Source organism: Trachymyrmex cornetzi, unplaced genomic scaffold, assembly GCF_001594075.2.
Source record: "Trachymyrmex cornetzi isolate Tcor2-1 unplaced genomic scaffold, Tcor1.1 scaffold623, whole genome shotgun sequence".
In the NCBI taxonomy this organism is placed as follows: Eukaryota; Metazoa; Arthropoda; class Insecta; order Hymenoptera; family Formicidae; genus Trachymyrmex; species Trachymyrmex cornetzi.
Window position 1 is genome coordinate 145216 of NW_017299941.1, and position 8269 is coordinate 153484.

Here is an 8269-nt window from a genome sequence, read left to right on the forward strand (position 1 = left end):
ATTGACCAATCACAGTCGAATGTGAGAAGAATAATCGACTGTGATTGGTCAATTTCTTACTCTTATTTCTTACTCCGTGTATTGTAGACGACGCCTAGAGCTTAGAGATTACAACTTAGGACAGCGCGGGAAACATTTCAGGCCGGAAACTACGTCACACTTAAGGCTTAGAGCAGAAGGCTAAAGGCTTAAAACACCTATTGTAGATCCGGGGTTACCGGCAGGGTGTATTGTCGTCGAAATACAGGGTGGTTTTTTTAACCTGAAACTTCCAAATATCTCGAAAAATAAGCACACTAAGAAAAAATGTTAAGAATCAATATTTCATCATTCCAAGGGTGACATACACTGACGTTAAAATCAGCTCCCCCACCCCGCCCCCTGGGCGGTGAGGGGGGGCAAGTTTGAAATCTTAAATAGGAACCCCTATTTTTTATTGCATATTCGGAATCTTTGGCTAAAAGCACATACGATTTGTCTGAAACATTTTTCTCGATTCATGATAGATGGCGCTGTAATCGACGAAATTCAATTTCTTCAATTTCTCTTACTGAGAACCTATGCTTACGATTCTGCAATACATTAACAATAAAAATACCACGTTTTCATTGTGAGCACCCCGAACTGTGAGAGGCAAGGGGACTCACGTTAATCAAGCACCCCGAAGGGAACAGAAAATTACTACGTCCACGTCGTTGTTCCTGGGTTACGCTAGAAGTAGTTTCTTGAGAAGTAATTAATGAGTAAGTAAAAATAATGAGAAGTTTTAAGACTAATTTCGAGTATTAACAATGAAAACGTGGTATTTTTAATGTATTGCAGAATCGTAAGCATGAGTTCTTATTGTTAGTAAGAGAAATCGAAGAAATTGAATTTTGTCGATTACAGCGCCATCTATCATGAATCGAGAAAAATGTTTCAGACAAATCGTATGTGCTTTTAGCCAAAGATTCCGAATATGCAATAAAAAATAGGGGTTCCCATTTAAGATTTCAAACTTGCCCCCTCACCGCCCAGGGGGCGGGGTGGGGGGGGGCTGATTTTAACATCAGTGTATGTCACCCTCGGAATATTGATTCTTAACATTTTTTCTTAGTGTGCTTATTTTTCGAGATATTTGAAAGTTTCATGTTAAAAAAATCACCCTGTATAGAGCAGATGCAGTCAGAAGAGGGTCATACTGCAGAGGAGGGCCAACTTTATGGTGCAGGCATCGCTGATTAAGCGTAAGTAAAAATTTTTTATTTTATCCTTGCAAAACTTTAAACGCGTTTTTCTCGAAATAGCATTTTTCAGAACGGTGGGCATGATAACTGCCTCATCGTTCGTCCGATTAACTTCATTTTTAATATTACGTATTCTAAATAAGATTCACTATCGTGTCACGAGAGCATTTTTGATTAAATTTAACCATTATCGAATAGCAATAAAAATAGACAATTTTTTAATGAAAATTACGGGAGCGTCCCGATTGCGCACATTAACAATCGGACACGAAAGGATTTCCCGATCAGGCACGGACCCGATCGGACACAGACCCGATTGCGCACGGACCCGATTGCGCACTGACCCGATTGCGCACAGATCCGATCGGACACGGATCCGATTGTGCACCGATCCGATTGCACACAGACCCAATTGCGTGCAGACACGTTTGCACAGGGAGCGTCCCGTTTGCCTACAAATCGATTGCCTACATGTGTTATTGGCTACAGCTCGATTGTCTACATACATTATTGCCTACAGCTCACAACTTTCCACGCGAAATGAGGGCTACCTCATACCAACAAATGGTTTGGTTAGGGTTAGATTTTTCTAGAAAAATATTCCAATCGGGTCCGTGCCCAATCGGGTCTGTGTCCGATCGGGTCGTGCGTAATTGGGTCTGCGTGTAATCGAGTCTGTGTCCGATCGGGTCCGTGTCCGATCGGGTCGTGCGTAATTGGGTCTGCGTGTAATCGAGTCTGTATCCGATCGGGTCCGTGTCCGATCGGGTCCGTGTCCGATCGGGAAATCCTGTCGTGTCCGATTGTTAATGTGCGCAATCGGCCCTCACTCGAAAATTACGACTTTTTTCTTTCAAATTATGACCATTTCCGTAATGTTTTTTTTTTTCTTAAGTTTCTCTCGTCACATGAGAACTATGATTTTAAAAAATGATACAAAATTTCAAATTTTTGTTTCAGATAAGAATTACGAGCTGAATCGTGCCCTCCGTTTGACACGATACAAAAAAATACGTTCTACTCCACTGGACGCAGCCGCCATGTTTTTAATTATTTTTTAAATTTATTTATACGTTTTATGCTCCTTAAGAGTCCACGTTTAAAATAAAAAAAAAATGAAATCAATTAGCCCAATAGTTTTCTTACAATTTCTCATCACATTTTTACTACTTTTCAAGTTCGAGAAACATATGTAAGCCCTTAAGGAATTCTTGTTTAATTTAAGGTTGTCTTGACGAAGATAATCTTAAGGTTGAACTTATTTGATATTCGGCTGTTTTCGTAATATTTCCGTTGGATTCTCCAATAGAAACACTGCATTTGAGAAGTATAACTTTAAGAAATGTGTTATTATATTATCTTTTGTATGATCAGGCTGTGATTTATGTATTTCGACTTGAAGTGCATTCCTTGGTGAAAAAATTTCGAAATTATTCCATGTTTGGAACATTTTAGCGAAATTATTGATTAAAAATTTATTGAAATTTCACTGAAAGTTAATTTTTCAGCTGACATACTGAAAAATTGCTAAAATTGAACTGAAATTTCTCTGAACTTCTGTAGAAACTTTTCGGAAACTTTTCTTAAAATTTCTCTGAAATTTTACTCAAATTTTGTTGAAAATGAATTTTTCAACAAAAAATCGCTGAAATTAAAATGAATTTTTTCTGAAATGCTGTTCCAAAACGGGAATTAATTTCAATGAAATTTTTCCATCAGAATTGAAAACGGATTTTATAGAACTGTCTTGTCCGTCTTGTCTGTAGTTTAATTTCCAGGAATACTGCAGATGGTAATTAATGTTAAGAAGATCTCGTTTACTTCAAATTTTAATAAAAATACACTGAATCAATGTGTTTTCGCGTAAAAATAAAGATTTGACAAGAAAAAAGTGTCGCGCTGCTCTGCGAATCAAAATATATTATTAAAGTTGACGACTATTTAGGTTAGGAAATCTGTCACAGCAGTGGTTCATTATTTTTAAAACAAATTCATTGCTTTAAAAATAATATAAAGAAATAATTTGTATCTTTAAAACAGTGAATTTGTGTTTTTAAAGCAGATTTGTTTTAAAGCAGAGAAATTTAAGTTATTTAAAATTAATACCTTTTTAATTTTTTTTATATTAATTAAAATTTAAATCCAGCATTTCTTTAAAATAGACGCTGTAATTATAAACGCGACTTTGTCGTTGTCCAAATTTCTATAAAGTTTGTAAAAAGTTACAAATGTTTCATTATATTATGTGAGTCTGAAAAGTTTTCAGCCTGATACAAAAATAATGCCACAAATATCATGCTACTATAATTTTAGACAAGTTTAATCCTCCACAAGGCTACTGTTAAAATTTCAAATAGATGTGTTCATTAGCTTCTTTGTTTCGGTCGTGTAAAGCAACCAACTTTTGATTTCATCATGACGATGCATCAGCTCATATTTCTTCAATTGCAGTCACAAAATTCCTTGAATTGATTCTACAAACACCGTATTTCAATAGATCTGACAATCTGGTAAGATACGGTGTTTGCGGAAACAATTCATGGAATTTTGCGACTGCAAGTAAAGAAATGTGAGCTGGTGCATTGTCATGATGGATTGAAAAATTGGTTGCTCTATACGATCGGAACAAAGAAACTAATGAACGCATCTGTTTGAAATTTTAATAGCAGTCCTGTGAAGAATCAAACTTGTTTAAAATTATAACAGCTTAATATTTATGGTGTCATTTCTGTGTCAGGCCGAGAACTTTTCAGACTACCGTTGGAATAAAAAAAATTGGTATTGTTTATATATTTGATGCTAACAAAATTATTTTAGAATTCTTGTTTTATTTTTTCAAAGAAAATTGTAATAATATAATTACATCTTTATATAGAAAGTATGAAGCATTCTTCTGCAATAAAAAGAAATTTGATATACAACAATCCTATAACGAAGTTAAAGACTATAAATGGTTATAAATCTAAAAAAGTTATGCAACATAAGCCTCGAATAATTAAGTGTGAGAAACTATTCAATAACATAAAAATAGTTACATTGCCCTCACATGATCAAGAGAAACCAATGGCTGCATCTGAATAATCTCCCTGGTACGAAAACAAATTCAAATTTGTTGTAAAAAAGTTATTTCATTAATATATTAATTTACTTTTAATTTAATTCATTATAGCTTAGATATTGCAATCATAATTATTGTAATAAAATTAGAATTAAACTTACGTTCTTAATATTGTAATTGTTATAAAGATTAGTATTTTAAATATAAACTATTATATATATATATATACATATATATATATATATAAGATATGATGAATAATTATAAATGCACTGGTTTCGAAACCATTGAAAAAGCAGTATTAAAAATATCTGATATTTCAAGAGAAAAAAATATATCCTTTGAGAAATCAATTGGAGATAGGGATATGCGATCTCCATTAATTGTATCGATTTTTGAATCGATTTAAAATCGGATTGATTGAAATCGATCTATTAAAAGATCGGACCTGAATGAATCGATCTATTGAAGATCGATTCAATTAAAATTTTTTTATCACACATCTTACGAGAAATGTTAATGGAATAGACATCAAATCGATGACAATTTGATGATTTCTCACTGCGATTGTAGAAATTCAACAAAAACAATTAAAACATGATTCTGATTTGTCCGAGTAAAATAATTTTAATTTAAAGGGATGCTGGAGTGGCCAAATTGCCGGTAATTTGCAGGTCAATTTACATCTCCGAATTTACTTAACGAAATCAAAAATCCTTTTACAGGGTTAAAATAGATGCAAAATTCTGTCGTGGTGCTATAGATTTGTACTAAAATCGGAAAAAAAAGTTAAAAACTTACATTTTTCCAACACGTAGAGCTGTCAACTGATGTAGATTACACAAGTTTTATAGCTCGTATGGACCAAATGATACTCTACCACTCACCGCATAACGTGTACAAACAATACTGAGTTTACAGAACTGAGATTGAAAGCTTAGAAAAAAATATTTACATTAATTTATAAATGAGTCGAGTTGCGTCTCTCGAGTAAAGCAGACGTGTTTATTCCGCTCCGTGTCGAAACGGTATCGTCTGTGTGAGTGTGCGTAAATACTGATAGTGAGGTGTTCGGCAAAAGTGTCGGAAAATAACTCGGATATCAACTTTGTCAATGAAGAAGCAATTATGATGTCGAATCAGACTAATAAAAACGATAAAAATCAAGTATGGACAACTATACGAAAAAAACGACCAAGAGGCAGTCCTGATAAAAATATAAATAACAACAATAAACGTCAAACTAAAATTCAGGATTACTGGCTAAATAAAACGATAGAGACATACAACTCTTTCGATAAACTGCAGCCTGATGAGAATAATACCTCTCAAGAAGAACAAAACAATAATGAAGATGTAATCATCATGAGCATACAAAAACCAACACCAATATACATAAGTGGGGTGGAAGATATCTCTCCTCTTAAGTTATTACTTGACCAAATAGCCGAAAATGACTATACTCTTAAAATTCTATTTAATAACGAAGTAAGAATACAACCAAATGAACCTGAAAAATATTTAACGATAGTGGAAGAACTCAAGAAGAAAAAAACTGAATTTTTTATATACCAAAGCAAACAGGACAAAAGCTATAAAGTTGTTTTAAGACATATTCATCCTTCAGTAGACATTAAAGAAATAAAAGAAGCTATCGAGAACCGCGACCACAACGTAATAAGAATAACGAATATAAGAGACAGGTATACACAAAAACAATTACCTTTATTTTTTGTGGAACTGCAATCAAAAGATAATAATAAAACAATATTTAAAATCGATAAACTACTAAATTCAATTGTTAAATTTGAACCTCCATACAAAAAAAGGGACATACCTCAATGTCTCAAATGTCAAGGATACGGACATACTAAAAATTATTGTTTTAGAAGTCCAGCGTGTGTAAAATGTGCCGAAAGACATATGACTAAAGACTGCCCGATTAAAGAAAAAATCAAAGAAGTTAAATGTGTCAACTGTGAAGGTAATCACCCTGCAAGTTACAAAGGATGCTCCGTTCGTAAACAACTGCAACAAAAATTCTTTCCTAAATTAAGAGAGAAAATAATAACTCAAAACTCTCAAAATATATAATGTGATGTACAAGAGTCTAGTTAAGCCTAATGTATCGTATGCTCGCGCTGCGAGTAGTCAACAACAGCCTTATGATATAAACTGTTTACAAACACCACTAGAAGTTCAAACTAAAACCAACACTCTCGAAAGTTTAAATACAAACAGATTAGAAGAAATGATGCTACAACTAATGACACGAATGGATACAATGTGTGTGTGATGAATCTGTTAACAAGTTTAATTAACAAAATTCAATAGTAAAATAAAAATAGCAATCTGGAACGCCAACGGACTAGCCCAACGAAGTCTAGAACTAAAAAATTTTCTTAAAATACATAATATTGATATTATGCTTATTTCGGAGACACACTTTACAAATAAAAATTATTTTAAAATTCCTAATTATTGCTTTTACGATACTAAACACCCAGAGAGGAAAGCTCATGGTGGAACAGCAATAATAATTAAGTCCAATATTAAACACTATGAAAATGAGAAAAATATAGTAGATTTTCTACAAGCAACCAGTGTCACCGTGGAAGACACCCATGGACTCATAACCCTAGCGGCGATATACTGTCCCCCCAAGCATGCCATTAAATCTGAAAATTTTACGGCATACTTTGATAAATGCGGGCATCGCTTCATCGCTGCTGGAGATTATAACGCCAAACATCCCTGGTGGGGATCCAGATCATTAACCCCGACGTCGCGAGGGAGACAGCTGTTTGCTGCAATGCAGTCAAGAAATCTATTCCCAATTTCAACCGGAGAACCAACTTATTGGCCCTCTAATATTAAAAAAACACCGGACCTACTCGACTTTGCTGTGGTAAAAGGTATATGCCCGGAGCGTCTCACAGCTGAGTCATGCCTTGATCTGACTTCAGATCACTCACCTATAATTATCTCTTTAAACGCACACATTTTAATTCAACCAAAAACGTCTTATCTAACTAACAAAAAAACTGACTGGGTTAAGTACAAAGAATACTTAAATCTCAAACTCTCTTGTAATATTTCTTTAAAAACTACCGAAGAACTAGAAAATGCAATCGACGAGTTTAACCTTCAAATTCTCAATGCAGCCAAAGAAGCCACCCCTACAGTTCACGAGCAGAAAAAAAATACAAGTATCCCGAAAAAATTGCTGGACAAAATTCTCGAAAAACGACAACTGAGGAAAACCTGGCAGAAGACTAGATGTAATCATACCAAAACAAAACTAAACAAAACAATCAAGGAATTAAAAGCCTTAATAATAAAAGATAAAAACCTATCTATTCAAAAGTATCTTGAAAGTTTAACTCCCAACCAGGCAAGTGATTACTCTCTCTGGAAAGCTACCAAAAAATCCAAACGTCCTCAACAACACTTACCTCCAATTAGAAAACCTGACGGAAAATGGGCTAGGAATGAACTTGAAAAAGCTAATTTGTTCGCAAAGCATCTGAGAGACGTCTTTAAACCATTACTTCGACAAATTCCCGAACAAGAAGGACAGGAACTAACAGGTACAGTAGCGCACCATAACGAGGACAATGAGCCTATCGAAAAGGTAAGCATAGGAGAAGTGACACAAATAATTAAAACCATCAACAAGAAGAAATCTCCAGGGTATGACAAAATCACCGGTAATTTAATTAAAGAACTTCCAGCAAAGTCAATACGCTATTTAACCATCTTAATTAACGCAGTCTTTCGCTTACGTCATTTCCCACATCAGTGGAAAATTGCACAAATAATTTTAATTCTAAAGCCTGGAAAAGCTAAAGAACTTCTTACTTCATACCGACCTATCAGTTTATTACCAGTTGTATCAAAAATATGTGAAAAAATTATTCTTAAAAGAATATATCCAATTATACGCTCTAAAAACTTAATACCTGGGCACCAATTCGGATTTCGA